Here is a 22,586-nt window from a genome sequence, read left to right on the forward strand (position 1 = left end):
CTACATAAAGCTAAGATCCTTACTGAACACACACATGCAGGTGCACCTGGAGGCCTTTGGGAAGGGTGTGTAGAGTCACTGTATTTTTCAAAAGGCTGTCTGCACATGAAGCCACTGACAGTACTTGTGGTTCCTCCAAAATGGGATGTTACAAATAGAAACAAAGACTACAAGCTATCTCATCAACTAAGAACTTGGTATCCATTATACATTGAAATACAATTTGTATCTATTGCTTAAAAGGTTTAATAGGACATATTGAGGTTCATCTCACCTGTGCTTTTTCTCTATTTTTAACATGTTACCTAAAAATGTAAAAATGGGCTTGAGTGGCTTGTACTGCTCACTGAGAACAGCCATGAGGACACATGACCTTGTCAGTGTTCTCACTGTGTGGTAACCACCCCATGTGCTGCACTCCTGCCGTTCTCTGCTTGTGATTCCATAAAGACTTTCTCAGAAGATCTTCCAGTTATCTCTCTACACGTCAGTCTCCACTTCGAGGCCTTACCTTGTCAACCTGTCCCATCTGGACCTGGAGTGAGTGCACCTGGCAGATGTCTGTGAACAGCTAACCCCTCTGCTCTACTTGCCCAGGGCCACAAGATGATGGATTGCACAGCCCAGAATCATGCAGGCCACTTGAGGCCTGCCCTGATGTGTTGTCTATGACAACCACAGCTAGGCCCTTTCTCTAAAGATTAGCATAAGAAACAGATTGGAGTAAAACTCGTCAGTCCAATTTACCACTCATTAGCAGGTTTATGAAGACCAGTTGTGAAAGAGATTGAAACACAAAGCTAATGTGACATTGTGAATTATCTCATTGACAGTTTTCTGTGCTGTGATTCACTCTCATTAGGAAAGGTAAGCAGGGTCCGGGTTATTACTGCACCATGTCTCTCCTTCTGCTGCAGCACTTGTGGGTACCAAAAACTCACAATGATGCTGCACTTTTATTCCTGGCAGTGAAGGTCCTACTTCCATTCTGTGTCCCTGATCCATGATTTAGCAGTGCTTGATTCGAACCACACATCCACACTGATCTGGTGTCATTGGTTCTCTCCAAAAGCATTTGTTTTATAACAACATGGTTACATTAAGGCTCCTTTATCCTAATAAAGTACTGTTCTTCATAGTGTACTTTGCTCATGCTATGTACCAGTTCCTGCGATGCCACCAGCCCCAAGCAGGACTATTTGGTCACATCCAAGAAGCCCTGAGTTATGTGTTACCATAGTGACATAACTTGTATATACCAAAAAAAAAAAAAAACACAAAAAAACAAAAACACAAAAAACAAAAAAAAACCTTTCAAATGTATTTAGAAATTTGCAAGCCCATGCTGTCTATAGTTACATATTTTGAGAACATGAGAGAGAAAAGAGACATATTTCTTTCTGTCTCATCTAAGTCTGGAGAAGGTTCTATACAGTGTCCAGGATCAGGTCTTCTTGATCAAGTCCAGAAATATACTTCCTGTATTTCTTACTTTTATTGCTCTGATGCAAGTTAATTTCACATCTCCTAGGTAAGAGAAAAATGAACTAATGCAGTTATTTCTCATAGTGCTGGGTTCTTTGGTGCCTTTTGAGGTGAAACATGATAGATCTTCTTGCCTCTGCAGCTCTCCAATGCCATTTATTTAATGTTGGTTACATCATTAGTCATGTAATAATGCCATCATTCATTGCGCCACCTGTGAATATTGGCTTCTGGTGACTCTCTCAAAGCGTGTTTCACTGATGATGGTCACAGATGAGGTTTTAACCCAGAATTCTGGGAGAGAGATGTATCATAATTCATTATCTGATAATTAAATTCATTGTTCAAAATTTTATAAATGTAAAAACACACTTTTCTTCTGATGAACTTATGCCAATTTTCCATATTTCCAAAGTGATCTCTTTGGATGCTTGCCACTTTTGCCTTCCACAAACCATCAGCAGGGAAAATATTTGAAGCACCTATGGGCAAGGTGAAAGGAATGACCCCATTAATCAAAGAAATGGCTATCTATTGAAGATTGTCTAGGGAGAACATGGTGGTGTCAACCTACCAGACTAGAAAATCCTCAGACAAGGTAAGGAAGGTTGCCTCAGGGAGACTGTCTGTTGCCTGATGTAAAACACTCACACTCATTACATTCAGCCACAGTTGTGTAATATCTGGTGCATAAGCTTGGGCATGAAGCACAATTATGAGTTGAGTTGGACCCAAGTCTGTCTGTAGCCAGAGCTTGAACTTATCTCAGGGTACTTAGAAGAACCATACACATATTGTCATGGGATCCTATAAAAGAAGCAGTAAATTGGCCAGTGGGAACATTTTTCTCCATACCTCCATTCTGGCCTTGAATATGGTATACAACTCTGAGGCAATCTCATTGGAATGGCTTCCAGAGCTCTTCAGAGCATCTAGTTATTAGGTCAGAGAAGAAGATTTAAGACTACCTCAAAAGTAACGTGGGGCTGTGACTCATAAGGTCTTGTGTTACGTCCTACCTAAATGGCACTTCCAGCTATGGTCTCTTGGTCAGGGGAAGAATAGTTAAAGGTTTTAAGGAGATGATATGAGTTGTATCTGGACTGCTCCTGATGGAATCACACATTGAAGGCTTAGGTACCAGTCCAGAATGCCGATGAGAGGTGATGAATCCTACATCTCTCTTGTAGGTAGGCTTAGCCAATGTCCTGTGTCTACGGCATGCATTTATGTCATGTGTTTAGGACACACATTAGAAGGGGATATTGGGGACTTTAAGACCTCCATCATTCACTCTTTTTGCTTCTTGGCAACCATGAAGTAGACATACCTCCTCTCGTTGACACTCCCACCAAGATGGCTGTAGCTCTACAGACCCAAACTGATGAAGTCAAGTGACTGTGGACCAAAACTTCAAAGCCATGAAACAATTTGTCTTTCCTCCTTAAAAGTCAGTTATGTCAGGTGTGTTTTTTTTTTAAGTAAAAGAAAGCTGACTAATGCAGAGGTGCCCAAAACTGTAAGGGTGTCTCTTCTGGGTTTGGATGATACTGGCTGTGATATATTACATCTGAGGATGAAAGGCTTTGAAATATCTTCAAGGGAAGTCTAATGAGAAAACTATACCATCATGTAAAGCTGGAGAAAGGGGTATTCTAGTTGCTGGTGTATCTGTAGTCATTCCTGGTCACCAACCTTGCAAGAGTATTTTCTGACATCTCCTTTCTGTCAGATGAACCTCACACCTGTGCCCCCTGATTGTCCTTACTCTCCCTAATCACCACTTTAGGTTTTCTCACTCTTTTTCACATCCACTTCAGCCTGGAGATAAAAAAAAAAAACAGCTTGGAGATTTACCATATTTTCTTCTTCCAAAACTTACTGCATTAGTGAAATTTTTCACATTCTATTCCTGGAACCTTCATAATTCTGAAGCTGAACTATGCCTGCAGTACATTGATGCTGCTCATGCAATCTAATAAAAACATATAGTATTGGGCAAATTCTAGTGACAAGAGTACTGTGATGCCAAATTGTGTGTATTCTCTCTTTCTTTTCCAAATGACGCATTATGACAGCAAAGGTATGACTTTTGAAGCTTTTGGACCAAGGTTCAAAGTCTTCTTTCACGACTGACCCAGTCTCATTTTGTTGCTGGGATAAAACACTCTAACCAAAAGCAACTCATAAAGAAAGAGTTTATTTGTCTCACACTTCCAGGTTACAGTCCATCATTGAAGAAACTCAGGTCAAGAACTTAAGTCAAGAACATGGAGGCCAGCACCATATAGGCACTGCTTGCTGGCTCAGCCCCAAGTTCATGCTCTACTGGGTTCCTCACATAGCTCAGGACAACACCCCCTCCCCCCAAAGTGCTGTCCACCATGGGTTTCTCCCTCTTGGTTTTATTTATTTCTTTTTTTAATAATCAAGACCACTTACCTGGTACTATCCACCATGGGCTTGGCCCTCTGTTTCAAGAAATATTTTAAAAGACCAGAAGGCTTCCCATGCTACTGTCTGCAACTCTCTGCCCCAGTGGCAGTCCTGCTGCCCCTGCCTCTAGATTAGCCTCAGCAGTGACTGATTGCAGTCTTACCAGCTCCAGTTTCCTTGTCTCCTTTTCAGCCATAAACCCCTGGTCAGCATTCCCACCTTCCAGTAAACCAATAAAACAAAACTCTTAAAGCTTATAATTAAACAGTCAGATTTATATATCAATAAATTCTTAATTCACAAGATGCCTACACAATAATTTCTGTGCCAATTGATAATGATACAAGCTGCCCACCTAGATTAGAGAAGTTAGCCCAATTATATCATCCTTTCATGTTATTCATGTGGCTATTTAAAATCATGTGGAATCTGGATCTTATTCCTCTCCCTCCATCTTCCCTCTCTTCCCTTTCTCTCTCTCTCTCCTTTGTCCCTGTCTCTGCAACTCTTAGCTCTGCCTCCTTCTTCACTGTCCAATCACAGGCCTCCTGCTGCACTAATATTTAAACTAATTGGACAGGGCAAATCCTACCACAGCCCTCTTTCATTCTTTTATAACTATGGCAAGCCCCCAAAGACGTGCCCACGGGCCAATCTGACCCAGGCAATTCCTCAACTGAGGTTTTCCTCTCAGATGACTCTAGGCTGTGTCAAGCTGACAATTAAAGCTACCAGGACAATGGCGTTTATTTCATCTCTCTGCTTTGATTTTCTTTTTTGAAGAATGGGGTTAATAATATTGGCACAGTAGGGTGATTACAAAGATTAAGTGGGATGCTGCATGTAAAGCCCCTGGCGAATGCGAAGGCGAGAATTCTAGATCATTCCATGCTGCTTTGCTCTTTCACATCCACATACAGGGTGTGCTTGGTCACCCAAGGCACATGCATATGCTCTCTCAGATCAAATGAGTCTTGCTCACACTCCTGATCTATTCCACAATTTGAAGTAAACTTACAGCATTTGACCCTGTCAGTAATTACCTGTTGTTCATGGCAGGGGGAGTAGAAGATTACTTCAGAAGTGAGCAGCATCCTGTTTTAAGTTGGAAACAATATCAGGCTTCACCACTGGTTGGTAGAAGCGCATGCAACTTAAAACCATCACTCTCATCATCACTTCCTGCCTCTACATGCCTTCCTTTAACTCTATACATCTAGGTTTATGTATTAATTGGGGTTTTACTGCTGTGAACAAATACCATGACCAAGGCAACTGATACAAGGACATTTAATTGGGGCTGGCTTACATATTCAGAGGTTCAATCCATTATCATCAAGGCAGGAACATGACAGTATCCAGGCAGGCATGGTGCAAGAGGGCCTGAGAGTTCTATATCTTCATCTGAAAACTGCTCAAAGAATACTGGCTCCCAGGCAGCTAGGACAAGGCGATATCTCCTAATCCTTCACAAAACAGTTCCACTCTCTGGTGATTAAACATTCAAATATATGAGTCTATGGGGGCCATTCTCATTCAAACCACCACACCTACCTCTCTGAAGATCCAGATCTGAGTACGGTCCCAGACAGCTTTGCTAAGTTGTTCATTACAACTATATAATTTAGAGTGCATACCCCATGGGTATGTAAAAAGCCATGTTAGAAAATTAGTGAGCACACTTTTCCAGTACAGAATAAGAACAATGTGAGGACAGGGGTGCCACATCAGAAGCTGTGGAGTGGACACTTCCCTTCTGCTGTTTCACACAACTGCAGAAACATTCTAGGCATCCATGACTGTTCCCTTGGATGTCACACTAATATGTGACCCACATTGTATCATCACACTTCTTGTCAATTCTAATCAAAACACATCCAGGACCTGAGCTAAATTCTTTAGGCATCCACACCATTAGCCTAGTTCTTTTATTTTTAATCTCTAAACAAGTGAGATTATAACACAATTACAATATTTCTACCTTCCCTTTCCTCCCTTCAAACTCTCCCATATACCCATTCCTCCGCTCCTTCAAGATCGTGCCCTTTTCTATCATTAATTGTTATTGCATGCATAAATGTATATGTGTATACATAAATATTCATAAATATATGACCTGCTTAGTCTTTATGATACCGCTTGTACCCACAGTACAGGGGTATGACTATTTGGTACTAGCCAACTAATTGGTTAGCCTAGTTCTCAAACGTACCATGGAAATGACTGTTCCCAGACTGTACTTACTGATCACTGCACATCCCTGTCACTTCCTTTGGCCAAAAGAGTGAAAATAAAGTCATATGTCACTTCATGGAATTAGATAGAACCAGAAATGGTCAGTTTACATTTACCTCATTCATTTTCTGGCCCCTTGGCCTTCTCCTCATTGATGGTGTGATCCCCTTGTGTATCAGAACAACAAAGACACCAGAACAAAACATCCAGAATGTGTTCCTCCTCTGAGACAACTATTGTACTGTACGGCACCACATCTGTACAAGTAAACCCTTGCAATCATTTTCTGGGTTCCTCCTCCTTCTACCTCTTCCTTGACCTCTAGTTGTCATTGTTTTTCATCTTATCTTATCTCACTCCTCTGGCGATGCAGATGTCTGTGTTACCCAAACCACTCTTGGTTTTCTGAATTTCCACCTTTTCTTCTCTCATTGAAATTTCTAATCATATTTCATGACTCTGCTCTCTCTCTCTCTCTCTCTCTCTCTCTCTCTCTCTCTCTCTCTCTCTCTCTCTCTCTCTCTCTCTCATGATGTAGTTCTCCATACCTTGACTTTAAGTGTCAGGTTGTGAACCTTACAGCACCCTCTTCACTCACCTACAGCCTGGGTTATGAATCCCCTCAAGTGTTTTCAGTGTCCCAGTATAGAAGAAGATTTCTTCTTTTGGCCCTAATATTTTATTTTCATTCTATCCTTGCAAAAACAGAAGCTCATATTCTTGGATGTATATTCTGCACATTCTAAAGGAACCCTTGGAACTGGGAAAAAAAATTTAGTTGGTAAAGTGCCAAACAAGCATGAGGGTCTAAAGTCTGTCTTGTGAAATTGGTGAGCTCTGGTTCAGTGAGACCTTGCCTTAAAACAGAAACAGAGAAGACAACTGACGCCTGATTTTGGCCTGTACACACACACGCACCCACATACTTATGCACACAGCAACAAGTACACATGTACATACTACATGCACACAAATTAAACTAAAGGACATTCTATAAGAACCATTAACTAAGAAAAGTTCCATTTTAAAATATCTCAAGCCCATAACCCTAGCTCTTACTCAACTCAGCTTTTACATTTCATTCAACTCTTGGGACCCTGAAACTCAATAAGCCGTGTTAGCTTGATCAACTGCCTTCTGTGTTTTCTTCCCATGTTGACTTTAAAATTCAATGGTTTTCTTCTGATGCAGATAGGAAGAATGGCTGTCCTGGACTCTTCACACCCTGTGTTCAGGGGACTGGATCACACTCCCTTCTTAATACTCAAGATGCCCTTGACTTCTTGGTCTTCTTTAGCACAAAATAGTGTCTTTCCTTAATCTATGTGAGCCTGGCCACCTCAGCTGGCTTGCTGTGGGCTTTAGTGCTACAGCTGCACACAGTAAACTACGTTCTGAAATATGCTTTGTTTCTTATTTAAATAAACTCGAAAATTAAAGTCCCAAAAAATTACACCATTTTTCTAAGGTTGAGAAAGGTTCTGCATGATGTAAAATTACTTCAGTATTTATATGCATCATAACTAATTGACTCTAAATGGCTTTGATTTCCAAGTGTGAGGCAACAGTCTGATGAATCACTCACTAATGGTTCTGCAGGTCAATTCATGGCATCTTTGGATGAGCTACCTAAGGAAACAGTTGGGTAACTGAGCTCCAGAAGTGAGTATTTAAGTGATGAGCTTTGTGGAAAGAAAAAATAAAGCTTTTATAGTAGCATTGACAGGAGATGGGAAAATCAAACCACAGGAATGGTTTTTATAATGGAGCTGATTTGCCCTAATAAAATCTAAGGGACTCGTCTGAGGCAGAAATGGCGATATTCTTAACAGCTGAAGACAGCTGCACTGTAAGTGCTAAAGCCTGGCAATGAGGAGTGAGTGAGGAGAGAGTATTTAGTGACTGCATTCACATCCGAGCAGCTGTTCTCCCACAATCGCTTAGCAAAGCTCCAATCACAATTGCCAGAGTTCTAGTGATAATGGAGACTTGGTGAAAGGCAGGTTTCATGTGAGCAATGGCTGCCACACGCTCCTCAACCAACCCTGCTCATTGGGTGTCACAGTTACTCTCATCACTATGACAAAACCTGACAGAAGCAACTGAAGGAGGAAGGCTTTATTCTGGCTCACAATTTGAGGGCAACATCCATCATGGCAGAAAGGTCATGATGCCTGGGAGCAGAGCATGAGGCAGCTGGTGGCTCATGCCTGCAGCTAGTAAGTAGGAAACATGGATGATGGTGCTGATCTCACTTCTCCCCTTTAGTCAGTCAGGGACTCTTTAACCCAATCTAGAATATCCTACAGATAGACGCACCCAGAGGCTTGTTCCCTAAGTGATCCCAGGTCCTGCCACGCTCACTATAGATATCAACTCTAGGCATTCGCAACGCCTCTGTTTGAAACCTGCACTTAACTGTTCCTTAATATTTTCCTTCCAGTTCACCAGCCTTCCTGTTTGATTCCCCACCCCATCAGCACATGGCTGTACAAGGGTTTAGACCTGTTCCCCCACCCCATCAGAGTATGAGCTGTGTGAGTTTGAATTTGGTCTGCTTTGCTTACCATTACCCTTTAAGTACTTTAATTTGTTCAAAACGCATAGTAGACACTTTACTAAATTAACTGAGTGAATCAAAATTATCTATAAATCAGAACTCCCTAAGGCAATTTCCCAAGAATGTAAGCTAAACTTTAGGCTGAGGTTATGGCTCAGTTGATAAAACTCTTGACTCCCAATTTTGAAGACCTGAGTTTTGACCTCCATAACTCCCACAAAACCTGGGTGTAATGATGAGCACTGCAGTCCAGAGGTGACAAGATGAGAGGCAGAGGCCTAGCCTAGCCTTCCTAGTGAGGACCCAGGCCAGAGAAAGGATTTGTTTCAAACAAAAGGAGTGAAGTCCCCAAGGAACACCAGGGCTGCCCTCTGACCTTCACATGCATGTATATACAAATGTACACACTCACTCACGTACAGTGAATACACATGCACACACAGAAACAAGCACAGACATACACATTCACACACACATAGACAGATTTTGCTAATGGGAAAGAAAACTCCATTGACCTTCAGACCAAGTACTATCCACCATCAGTACAGTAAACCAAATTTATGCAATTACTCTATCAGTTTAAAAACTAAAAACATTTAAAAATAGAAAGACAGCAGGCCAGAGATACATTAATGACATGATAAATTTTCCTTCAATATGAGTCCAAGCAACCCTGTGTCAAATAAAACTGAAATTCTTTTGGGCCATTCTAGACGAATCAGACATGATCCTGAGTGAGAACTGAACTGGAATGGGAAAATCTCGTCTGCACATGCTTACAGCTCCTCCTGCACAGGTTCCAACAGGAAGGAGTTGTTAGCCAGTCAGAAGGAGGAGGCAGCATGGCTCTTGGTGTCAAAGAAGAGACCCACACTGCTATGAGGCAAGGCTAAAGGACATCTTAAAGACATCAGAAATACCACATATGGCTATAAACCAGTTAGGACTTGTCTTTAAAATTGAGGTTTTATTTGGTGGCTGCCCTGAAAGTGCCAACTACTAGTTAACTTTTAAATTATTACCTATCACAGGCATCTCTTCTTCCCTGGTTTATTTTGTCTGTCCCCAAGTGTCAGTTCAGGTTTTAAGTAAAAGGTAAAAAATAGCCCAGAAGTGAGTGATAGAGAGGCAGAGATGTGAGCATGAGAGTACATGGTGGAGTAGTATAGGTAGGTGTACAGGGCACAGAAGCACTCTGCACTTAGCCAAGTTTTTTATAGAACTTATTTGCAAAAAGTAAATGTCAAGTTTAAGATCTCAAAATGGAATGTAAGATGATATTACTGTGTTTAATTCACATCGGCGCTCAAAATGCTGCAACGAGACACATTAACACGCTGCAAATGGTTTCAGGTTATGTACACGCAGATGGATCTTGCCAATGATGTTTAAGTGCTAAGAGTCAATAGGTTAAAACAAATATACTCCACATGACATAAATTCAAGTTAAAAGTTTTAAAATGGTAAATGTTCTTCTAAACAGTGATGCTGTTCTCTGCCACACTGTCACGTCATGCCCTTGTCAGGGGAAATAAGCAGGATAACAGAAGACCTGCCCTGGTGTGCCTGAGAGACAGAGTGCAGCATATTAACTAACCGTGCTGCCATTCCAATCACCACTCTTCCCTCCTGCCAGGCGACAGATCTGAGGAGGTTCTACACACAGCTACTGCACTCACACACACGAGGATCCAGGCTTGCCTGCATGCAAGAACACAAGGTCACTCTGCCTCCGCTACTCTTAAGATGTCCAAGATGCCCTTTAAATGCTTCAAGACAATGTTGTTCTAAGGTCTTGAACTCTTCAGCATGAAAGTTTCTAGGCTGAGACTTCTTTGCTCACTGTAATATCAATAACTTAAAAGTACTGTCTGTATCACAAACCTTCCATTGCCTGTGTGGGATATTCCAGTCATCCATTGCTTTTGCTGACTCAAGCTACAAGCACACACCTTCCCCAAAGACTCAATTCTTTTTTTTTTTTACTTTCTTTTTTTTAATTAGATACTTTCTTCATTCACATCTCCAGTGCTATCCCAAAAGTCCCCCACACGCTCCCCTCCCATTCTCCCCACCACCACACACACACACCCTATTGCATCCCACTCGACCGGCAAGAAAGACGCAACAAACTGGAATCTTCCGTGGCAAAAGCTTTATTGCTTACTTCTTCAGGAAGACCCTGAACCGGGAAAATGGCGCCACTTTTATAGCCCGCAGCTTGACGTTCCAGCACCTGATATGGCGTGACAGCTCCTGATTTGTTGCTCGCCCATCACCCCACTATTACACCCCGATAATGGGAGTGACTAGGAGTGAGTTCACTCTCGCACCTGCGTACAAGACTTGTTTACTAGTTAGGCACAGCAGAGGCCAGATTGCTCGCGGCACGGCTCTCCACAACACCCACTCCCACTTCCCAGCCCTGGCATTCCCCTGCACTGAGGCATATAAAGTCTGTACGACCAATGGGCCTCTCTTTCCACTGATGGCCAACCAGGCCATCCTCTGATACATATGCAGCTAGTGACACGAGCTCCAGGGGGTACTGGTTAGTTCATATTGTTGTTCCACCCATAGGGTTGCAGTTCCCCTCAGCTCCTTGGGTACTCTCTCTAGCTCCTCCATTGGGGGCCCTGTGAACCATACAATAGCTGACTGTGAGCATCCACTTCTGTGTTTGCCAGGCCCCAGCATAGTCTTCCTTCTACCATGTCAGAACCACTCCCTCCTCATAGATTACTTACCAGAAAATAAAATATCAGAACTGATGTGTGATCATATCTCAAGAAGCACTCCTGTAAAAGCTTTAGCATGGCCAGTTCCACGACAGAAGGAAGATGGGTGATGCACACAGTCGAGGATGTGCCGGCTTTCAGTTCTAACAGTAATGAAGGCTGTGGGTGACTCCTGTCTTGCCCGAGAGGCACCATCTTTTAAGATGATGTCTGTGGATGGCTTTGTGGCTTAAGATCTCCACAAATCTTGAAGTCCTTGAACACCAGGCACACTGATGCAACCATGGCATCCAGGATAATGAGGTGGGTGATGCGGGGAAGTTCACATGGAGTTGGAGACTCATGTTTAAGTTCCGCTGTTTTAAACTAAATGTTTGTTCCACCTCCTTTTTTTTTTTAATATGTGAGTCTGTGAAACTAGCGTAACTGTGATAGCTCACGGTTTTTTTATTGTTATTTCTTTGACAAATCAGTTATTATTCCTTTCTAGGTATTCATGCTACAATAGTAAGGGTGATGGACATGAGAGAAAAAGGAAAAGAAAACTGAGGAGGGGGGAGGAGGAGGAAGAAGGGGCACCTCGGCATTGTAAACCATTCATAATGATTAGAACAAACATGGAAACAAGTAACCAGATGGCAAGCCATTAGGACACAGCTGGCAGCTGGGAGCACCAAGACACTCCTCAAAACACACGATAACATCATCAACATCATGACTACCACAGAGAACTTGCAGAGATACTTAAGGCTGAAAATTCAGGATTGACTGATAGGACATTTGAACTGACTAAATATAATAGGAATTCACTTAATCTCCCTGTGATTGAACAAACATACTTGAAATAGAGATTAAGCAATATCTTGGGTTGAGATCTCCAAAGACCAGCCTGTGCAAAAGCACCCAATGCACTTAAATCATTAAGAAGGTTCTGAGAAAATCTGTCCAAGGAGTAGGGGCAGGGCATGGAGGAAAGACAAAGAAAGCTCAAGTGAAGCCCCACAAAAAGTGTCAGCCTCTATGTCAGTGTCCTATGCCTGGGGGCAGCTCATTGACACTCAGCCATGGGTTGAGGGTCACCTGAGAAGAAAGCCATTCCCAGGCACATCTAGCCCTCTGGGTCTCTGGAAAGCACTGTCAGGTGCAGACATGCTGAGGGGAGCATGACACACTCAGTAGAGCTATGACAGATGTAGGTATCACTGGTGAAAATGTTCACATTGCTCAGCAGAAGTGGGGTTCAGAAAGGCCAAGCTATGTCATTTACTCTGGCTCTGTGCCCTTAGGTATTTGGTGGCTACAAACACAAAGCGGTATCACAGTGAAGGAATGAGTAGAGAGAGGATTTCCAGGAATTGATTAGGAAGCACTGACCCTGATTATTCTACTCACCAGCCTCCTTTGTTCAGCCTCTAGACTCAACAGGAATGCCTGCACAGCTGATTGTGTCTGGAGTCAAAGCTCCATTCTATGTGGGGATTACAGCTCTGAAGACACACTCAGGACTAAACCTCCATCCAAAGATTAGCAAAGAAAGTCAGGCCACAGAATCTAAAGTTGGAGAATTGGAAACAATAATAAAAACATGTGTGCAAGGAGCCTGAGGGGAGTTCACATCTATTTGATAGGAGGAGGAGGGTGTCCAGGCTGCTAGTCCAGCCCAAAACAAATGGTCAAAGGTAATATTTACTAAGTTGTGTTTTATCCACAAGTCATGTCAAGGTCAGGCATTCATGAAATTCGTGGCTTTCCCGACATAAAAGAAACATACATCATCAGAAAAAGAGAAAAGTACATGTGTGGAGGTGCTTGCTGTGGGGACTTGAGCTTCATGGCTAGGAAGGAGATAGTTTGAGAGGTCATTTTCTGGTGACCTGACAAACACCCTGAGCCAGCAGACATTTGGTTAATCAGGTAGCAATAGACTTTTGCACACCATTTGTAGGAGGATGGTAGAAGGTGAGTTGGTATAGAAGGATGGTATAGAGGGATTGTTGTGGGAGTTACAGTGGGCGATAATAGACAGTGTCGTTAACACACTTCCTGGAGAGATTACACAGATGAGGGAGCCAGCCCAAAGGAAAAGGTGCTGGCCTTGTAAGTTCATCCTTCTGATTGTGCATAAGCCATGGTTCGGTGAGGAAACAATACACCCCTCTAGTTTTAAAACCTGGAAAAAGCTTAATCCTCAAAGAACTGCGCTTGTGTGACTGGCATGAGACAGGAACAGAACTCTGTCCTAGCAAGAAGGCAAAGCTAGCTCCTGAGATCAAGTCCTTCGGGCATGGGATATTGGAGAAGTAAGCAGATGCAGTGACTGAACACCTCATGCTGCAGGGAATGCTCTCCAACATGAACTAATTCCAGTGGTCAAATGATAACATTTGACAAGTAAAAATCATTAATGGACAATAGACCAGAAAACCTACAAGTACCTGACAGACAAGCTCTGCTAAAACACCAGCAGTGAGAGATGACCTATCCACAGCACCTGGAGCCAGCTGCTGACAGAATCAGTAGTACTTGTTGCCAGACAGTACATACAAAGGAGCAAGACAAAGGATGGACCATCCAGTCACTGCCCCACCTGGGGATCCATCGCATAATCAGCCACCAAACCCAGACACTATTGCATATGCCAGCAAGATTTTGCTGAAAGGATCCTGATATAGCTGTCTCTTGTAAGGCTATGCAGTGCCTGGCAAATACAGAAGTGGATGCTCACAGTCACCTATTGTATGGAACACAGGGCCTCCAATGGAGGAGCTAGAGAAAGTATCCAAGAGCTGAAGGGATCTGCAACCCTATACGTGGAACAACAATATGAACTAACCAGTACCCCCAGAGCTCGTGCCTCTAGCTGCATATGTAGCAGAAGATGACCTAGTCGGCCATCATTGGGAAGAGAGGCCCCTTGGTCTAGCAAACTTTATATGTCCCAGTACAGGGGAATGCCAGGGCCAAGAAGTGGGAGTGGGTGGGTAGGGGAGCAGGGCAGGGGGCGGGTATAGGGGACCTTCGGGATAGCATTTGAAATGTATATGAAGGAAATATTTAATTAAAAAATTGAAGAAGAAAAAAAAACCAAAGGAGCAAGATGGAGTCCGTCTGAGCCATGTGGATAGAAAATAGAGAAGTGGGAGCTGTGGGAGGGTCAGAGTCCACCGTGTGGCTGAGAGATGGAGGAGAGAGAAGCAGATGGAGGACAGGGGGCTAATAAGGAGGTTCTGCTGCTCTGTGCCTGCTCAGCACCGAAGATGTACCTGAGGAGCAAGTTAAAACTGTATCTGATTCAGGAAAAAGTCAGCTCTGGAGACAAAGATGCAAGACCAACTGTGGCTTAGAGTAAGCCTCACCCTAGAATTGATGGGAAAAGGTTTGGAGGAGGAACATGTGTGTGTGTCTCAAGACTAAAGCCCAAGACTGAGTGCTATCTCAACTAAAACAAAAGAATAAGCCAAGTTAAGGAGAGACCAAAAGTGGAGAATGATGGCCAATCACTCTGAGGTAGGCAGCTTGGGTCATCTCTTCACCATGGGAGCTCCACAGCATATACAGCATCCTGAGTGCTCACTCAGTGTGACCTCGTGTCCTTGGTGATTATGCAGGTGGCTGCAGCCCACATAGAAAAAGCTTGCTTTTGTACTGAAAGCTTTTATAAGTAAATGGAAACGATGTGGTTAATCACTCCTAAACAGAATCACACTTGTTCACCATCACTATTGTATATTGTAAGTGTATATCCGGCCAATCCTTGGACTTGGTTACCCCAGTGATGTGCAATGCTGGGCTATTACATGATTTCAATGTCATCAGGTGACATTTGACCTCAAGGGACCATTGTTGAACATTGGATCTGTCATTGACCAAAATGTCCTTAGGCTGTTGGTGGCTGCAGCATTCAGTATGTTGAAGAAAAAAAAGGCGGGGTAGCCAGAATTAAATGTGGCCAGGACTACATAGATCTGTTGATAGCCCCACTGTTGACCCGCTATGTAAAAATCAGATTATTTAACCTCTTTGAGCCTCTGTTTGTACATCTGTAAAATGGAGAGATGAGCATCTGTGTCAGGGGCTGTTGCAAGAGCTGAATTTAAGATGTAGAAAGTGCCTAGAGGCTGGCCAATGACACAGTTAATGCTGTACGTTAGTAAGGAGAACTGCAACATGGACAAGACAACTAAGGCCTGGATGGAGGGTGAATTTGGAACAGCAAGCCCAAGTATGGGGTTACCACCACAGAAGCAAAAGAAAGAGCTCTCATTATTAACAATATTAGGTGTCTGAAATACCACTGGGTTTATTTTAGAAACACAGATGGCCAGGCAGATGTGCGCTGCGAGGGAGTGTGTGAACAGCAAGTGACATGAGCAGTAGCTGTGGTATTCATCTTGAACTAGACATCCTTCTTTCTGATTAAGGCATTTGATGAAAAATGGAGACAGCTCCACAGAATACAAATCTTTATTTGTAGCACTATCATGCTCACAAATAAAGTGTCAAATTATAGAATTTTATGACCAATTTTGGCTACTTTTTATACTTCACTCTGAGAATGTATTATGTGTTTTCTACAACCATATAGCATAAACTTCTCAGCAGCCCACGGAAGCTGTTCTTACTGGCACCTCGAGCTCCTGAGCAGGGATGCTGAGCTACTTGTTTTGGTTGCAAACCTAGTGAACATCAGAGCCAATGCCAACTCACAGGGCTGACCCCAGAACCACACCCTTAGGTGCTGTGCACCACTGCTTCTCAGGTAAGGAGGGAAGAAGTACCAGGAGAAGGGAAGACTGTGCTGTGTTACAGAGATCTGCCACACTGCATTAGCGAGGGAATCCAGAGACTGAAGATGTAACCCTGCACCTCAAACATGGCCGTTACCAGAGACTAGCCCTTTAGGGAAGAGATTGGCCCTAATCCAATCTGACAAGCACCTTTATGAGGATCACACCTCAGAACACACAGAGAAACTAGAAATGTATGTGCAAAGAGAAAAAGCTAAGAGCAGACACAAGTGGAAGAGAAGCCACCTACAAGCCAAGGAGAGACCTCCAGAAAGAGTGGGATGACAAACTCCTCTACACCCATTTTCTTACACTTCCAAACACAGCTATAATAAATAAATTCCTCTGGTGACATCCTGAAGAATGAGCAGCATTCTGTCTGCCAGTTGCTCATGATTAAGCCCTGTCATGTATGTGTATGGCTGTGTGTCTTCGCTTTCCATCTTCTCCTGACCTATCATCATGTAACATGCATGTGTAAAGTTGTGTGCCCACAGCATTTCAGTATTGTCAATTCTACACTGTATTGTCACAGTATTGTCAGTTCTACTAACTCACAGAGATCAAGGAAAGGAGTGACTACCACACGAGGACTCGGGTTTTGCTTCTGAGAGAAGGCTCCTGTGTGTATAACATATGCAGGACTGGGAAAAGTTACAAGTTTACTGTATTAACTTGGAGGCTATGTAATGGTTGAAGGAGACATGTGTGTGAGTGAGTGTGTGTGTGTGTGTGTGTGTGTGTGTGTGTGTGTGTGTGTGTGTCCAGGCTGACAAAGGGTAGGTTTGTGGGGATTATGATGGTTAACTCTGCATGCCAACTTGAGTGGGCAGTGGAGTGTCCAGATCAAGTATGTTCTCTACATGTGTGCTTCTGTGAGGACAATTCTAAGTGAGAGAATCACTGGAATGATTCCCGTGGACACCATTTAAAGACATTACCCATTTTCCCTAAATAAATAACAAAAACATATCTAAAGAAAAGGTTTTGGCCCTGGCAAGATGGCTCATTGGGTAAAAGTGCTTACTGTTTGACCTCTGTACATGTGCTGTTCACACACACACACACACACACACAGAGAGAGAGAGAGAGAGAGAGAGAGAGAGAGAGAGAGAGAGAGAGAGAGAGAGTACATAAATAAATAAGGAGAGAGAGGGAATTTTTTTTTAAAGCTTTTCATATAGTACCTAGTAAAAAGACCAAAGAAAAATCAGTTTTCTCTTTTAGAGACTATTATGGCTCAAACCATTGACGGTCCAGAATTTGGTTTTTTTTGTTTGTTTGTTTTTTTTTTTTTTTGGTTTTTTCGAGACAGGGTTTCTCTGTGTAGCCCTGGCTGTCCTGGACCTCACTCTGTAGACCAGGCTGGCCTCGAACTCAGAAATCCGCCTGCCTCTGCCTCCCGAGTGCTGGGATTAAAGGCGTGCGCCACCACGCCCGGCCCCAACAGTCCAGAATTTGTAACAAGTCTTCAGTCTTTAGGTCTCCATTCAGCCAGGGATGAAGCCAACTCCACACCTGGTTTAGCCAGGGAACAGTTACCAAGGACCCTCGGGAGCTCTGTTTAAGGTTAGCAGCCTCACTGGTGGCTTGCTAAAAGCTCTTCCGTATCACCCCTTGTGAATTTTCAGAAACGTCTTCAGAACGACCTTTCTTTGCTTATTCACTTGAGGTGACTGGGAAATGGTCAAAACCTCGGTAGATCTGAACAACAGTCAGTTAGTCAGCCTGGCATTGTAGAGAATAATCTAAGTTACTCAAACTAGGAAGTCAGCCTTGGCATTGTGGTGAATAATCTAAGTTACACAGAGCAGGAAGTCAAAGCAAAGGGTGTGGGACCCATGACAGACAATTGCAGTTGGTGGCACTTTTGGAGCACTGCAGGATGGTGATGGGCAGAAGGTATAATTCTAGTGACAAAATACCCAGCAAAAGCAATTTGAGAGGATTACGCTCTTCTGAGGTGGAGTTTTAGAGGGCGCTGTTCTGAGGTGGAGATTTAGAGGGCACTGTTCTGAGGTGGAGTTTTAGAGGGCACTGCTCTGAGGTGGAGTTTTAGAGGTCCGGTCCCTGGAGGCTCCTCCCATCTCAGCTGCTGGCTCTGACCAGGAGTGGAACATACTACATTCCTCAAAGGCCTGCCCCCCTGTGACACACCTCTTCCAGCCTCACACCCCATCATGAAGGTGCTACAGCCTCCCAAAACACCATCACCAGCTTCAAACCAATTGCCAAGCACCGGAGAGACATTTTACATTGAAACTACAATAAATATTTGTTATTAACCAAATTAGTTTGTATGAGGTCATACTATTTACCATAGAATTTATGACTGATGTGCTGCAGGGAAAAATTGGTTTAGCCTCACAAAATCTATAATGGTAGTATATGGTGGGTATGCCCATCTTGATGTTTTCAGCTCAGTTTTAAAGAACATCTGAGTTATTTTGTTATTTTCTGAAGCTAAACCTTGTATGACTTGATATAGTTTTTATAAATTCGCTTATCCCATCTATGTTCTCTTAGAAGCATTTTACAGAAGGCCTTTCCATATTCTGAAAATATTGCTGTACTGCAAAATTGACCAGATGGTAACACAATTCATGTACAAGCCACAAAAATGACACTGGCCCAGGAGCCTTCTGCCAGCTAGGATGGCAGTGGGGTCAACAGCTAGCTGATGGCAGAGGAGCCAGAGCATGAGCCCCATGATCAAGAGATCTGGGCTATATCCCAGCCAGCCAGGCTTTCAGTTCTTTGTTGACCCTGGCCATGTCAGCCAGCCTCTGTCTCCAGCTCCCTACCTGTAGTGTTGAGATAAGAATGTTCTTATTTCATAAGATGTGTCAGAATTAGTGATTTGTTATTATGGAACCAGTTGGAATATGGATAAGAGCCATGTACAGTTAGGCAAGAAACTCAACAACAACAAAAAAGTCTATTCATTCATCCATTCTATTTGATGTATTTTTCGGGAGAATTGAATGTTTCTACACATCACAATGGAATATAATCAAGATATTTGCTGCAAAGGTTTTGACGGTATTAAAAGTCCAAGCCTAAATAAATAAATAAATTAGCATTAAGCACAGTTACGCCCATTAATCCTGTGCCACAAGGGACAAAAATCACCCAAACAAAGTATCAGAGACTTTCAGAGTGGAGGACAGAGAGAATACACACCCACCTGAACAAAGTGTCAGAGACTTCCAGAGTAAAAACTACACAAGAAGGGCAGAGTTTTGGCCTTTGTCAGTCTCTCAGAGTAGAGAGAAGATTAGAACTTGTCAAATCAATTAATGGCAAGCTCAGTAGTTGATAAGTTTAGCAAGAGGACAAAGCTGTTAAAGGCATCATTTTAAAAACTAAAATAAGGGGATGAAGAGATGGCTCAGCAGTGAGGCATGCTTGCTGCTCTTCCAGAGGACCAGAGCTCCATTCCCAACACCATGTCAGGTGACTCACAACTTCTGGTAACTCCAGCTCCAAGGGTTCTGACACCTATGGCCTCTGATGATATCTGCACTTGTGTGCACATACCCACATGCAGACCCAAGCACATATCCATGATTTAAAATGATAAAAATCAAATTTTTAAAAAGAATGTATTTTTTAAAACAAGATGAAAGCTCCTGGTGGGAGCCTAGCATGTTAGAACATGCCTGCAATCTGACATGTTGGAGAAGAAGTGCGGCAATGTCAAGGGCTCACTAGGGCTCCATAGTAAGACTGTATCAAAATACCAACCGAATAACAAGAAAAAAATCTGTTTAGATAGCAAATAAGTCACCCATGTGAGATAACAATTTCTCTGCAGCAATCAGGAAACTTCTACAGGAAACATTTATGTTTATTTATTTATAAGCCATATATATTTCAAAAAGGAATTTATTGAAATAAATAGTTGTCCTGTCAAGAACGTTATTATCAGATCTCAGTCCTGATGCCATAGGTTAACTGTATGGCCCCAGAGTCTCAATAGTCACAGCCTAGCATACTGTAGTTACCCTATAGGGATCTCTGTAGAAGGAACATGAGTGAAATTTAATAATAATAGAAGAAATGCTACAGAAAGAGAGAAACAGGAACCAGGAGTGGTGGCACACACCTTTAATCCCAGCACTCCTGGAGACAGAGGCAGGAGGATCTCTGAGTTCAAGGTTAGCCTGGCTTACAAATGGAGCTCCAGGACAACCAGGGCTACCCAGTGAAATTCTGTCTCAAAAGAAAAGATGGGGAGGAGAGAGAGAAGAGAGAGGGGGGGGAGGGAAGAGGAGGAGGAGGAAGAAGAGGAGGGAAGGAAGGAGGGGGACAGGAGCTGGAAGAGTTATTAGTATTAGAGATGGGTGGGTAGAGTTTCATCCCCAGGGTGTTACTTCAAGGGCCAGCAATGAGTTCCGACCAATCTCAGGAACATTTGAGATGCTGAAATGGGTCACTGATGTTAATTTATTTCTGCATAACCAAGGTCCATGGCAAATCTACAGACATATAAATTAGAACTTATCCAGAAAGCTCTGGCCTGAACTTTAGAGGACAGCAGGCAGGATTACTGTATGTGTGCTCCAGTTCAGTCCTGATAGGCTGAGCTTGAAAATCTCATCCCATCTTTACTATATGAGAAAAAAAAAAAACTATCCAAACCTAAGTCAGTGGGCAATTCTGGTTCCATCATTAAACTAGGGTCCCAAGGAAAGCCATTCAGATCATAAAAAGCCAGACAGGTAGGAGGAATCTCAGCACAGATCTTGACTGGAACAGGAATTTGGGAGAAGTGATGGTCCACTGATAGAAGTGGCAACTTCATTATGTGCAGGCTAGCAAGAGTGGAAAGCTCCCGGGCCACAGTTCTGGGAGAGAACAGCAATATGGGGTTAAATTCCAAACACAATGGCAACCACTTTAATCATGTACTGAGAATGTTTCTGCCATAAAACCCCTTTAATGCAGGAAAAGTCTTTGCTAGGGCATTGCCTCACTTGGAGGCTCAAATGACAAATATTTAGAATGAAAATGAAGACATAACTTATAAATATTAAGAGATCAACAACAAAAATAAGTCAATAAACCAAAATGTAGTTTGGAAAGTGAGTAAAGTCAACAAACCCCTCATCACAACACTAAGCAAGAGAAGTATAGAAGAGGCTGCAGAGATGAGGCAAGACCTCTCCGTACTGATCTCAGGGGCACTAGATGGCAATCACCGTTGTGAGCAAGACACAAAGATGCTTCCAGACACCGAATGAACAGATCTGCCCACCGTCATGGGGCCCGAGGAACCAGTGTGAAGTGAAGCTTCCTTGTGATTCCACAGATGATCCTGAAACTGAGAAGCACAAAGGCTAAGTTGTGCCTTCACATCACAGCGGTATCTGGTAGAGAGCAGGGGAGGCCTGTTAAGTTAATGCTTGGATCCTCCATCTAGGTTGTGTCTCAGAGGTGTGGGGGCATCCACTGCACTGCACAAAGTCTCAGAGGTGTGCGGGCATCCACTATGATGCACAGACTGATTTTGCACTTCTCGTACAATTCTATTAATCTATTCTAAACAACAACAGTAAAGTGATGTTCTCTTTTATACATTGTATTTCCCAGGTTTTCAAATCATCCATGGTAAGTATCCCTTCTTACAAACAGCATCAGGGAAGAGCTACTTACATGGGAAAAAAAATCAACTGGTCTTAACGATATAGTTAAATAGATTCTGGCAAGTATACGAAGCTGGTGATCAGGACCACATGAAGGCTGTAGAATATTCCATCTCCCCAGAGCTCTCTGGTGCTCTTAACACCTCACAGGTCTGCTTCCCATTGCTACATAGCATAGATCCCTGTCTGGCTTCTTGGACCCAGCAGGCAGCTCTGAATGGGCCAGGGGTCTTCCTTGCTGTTGACTGGTAGGATTGGATGGCACAGGGTAGCATGGCGTTTTTACCCAGCAGTAATGAGCATTTATTTGGATTATTTTCTTCAGTATTCCTCCTCTTTTCCTCTCCCTCCATCTCCCTTTCCCCAGTCCTTTTCTTTTTCTGCTATCATCAACACCAGTAAGAACTTTGGGATGCACTTTTCTTCCTCCCTCGTAGGTGGAGAACTCGGAGTAGAATTTCTCAGAATGATGGCAGACATTCATTAACACTGCCAAGCTATTTTCCAAATCCTGAACTAGTCAATGTGTATTTCCACCAACAATACCAGAGTATTCCAGTCACTTTACCTGCGTGACACTCAGGACTCTTGATGATTTCCATTTTTATAATAATACAAGTCTGTCCATCTGCACTAACGTCTCGTCATGATTTTAAACCAAATTATCTTTATGATTAGTAAAGTCAGTTGTAGATCT

This window comes from Mus musculus, chromosome 3 (assembly GCF_000001635.26).
Source record: "Mus musculus strain C57BL/6J chromosome 3, GRCm38.p6 C57BL/6J".
Taxonomy (NCBI): Eukaryota; Metazoa; Chordata; class Mammalia; order Rodentia; family Muridae; genus Mus; species Mus musculus.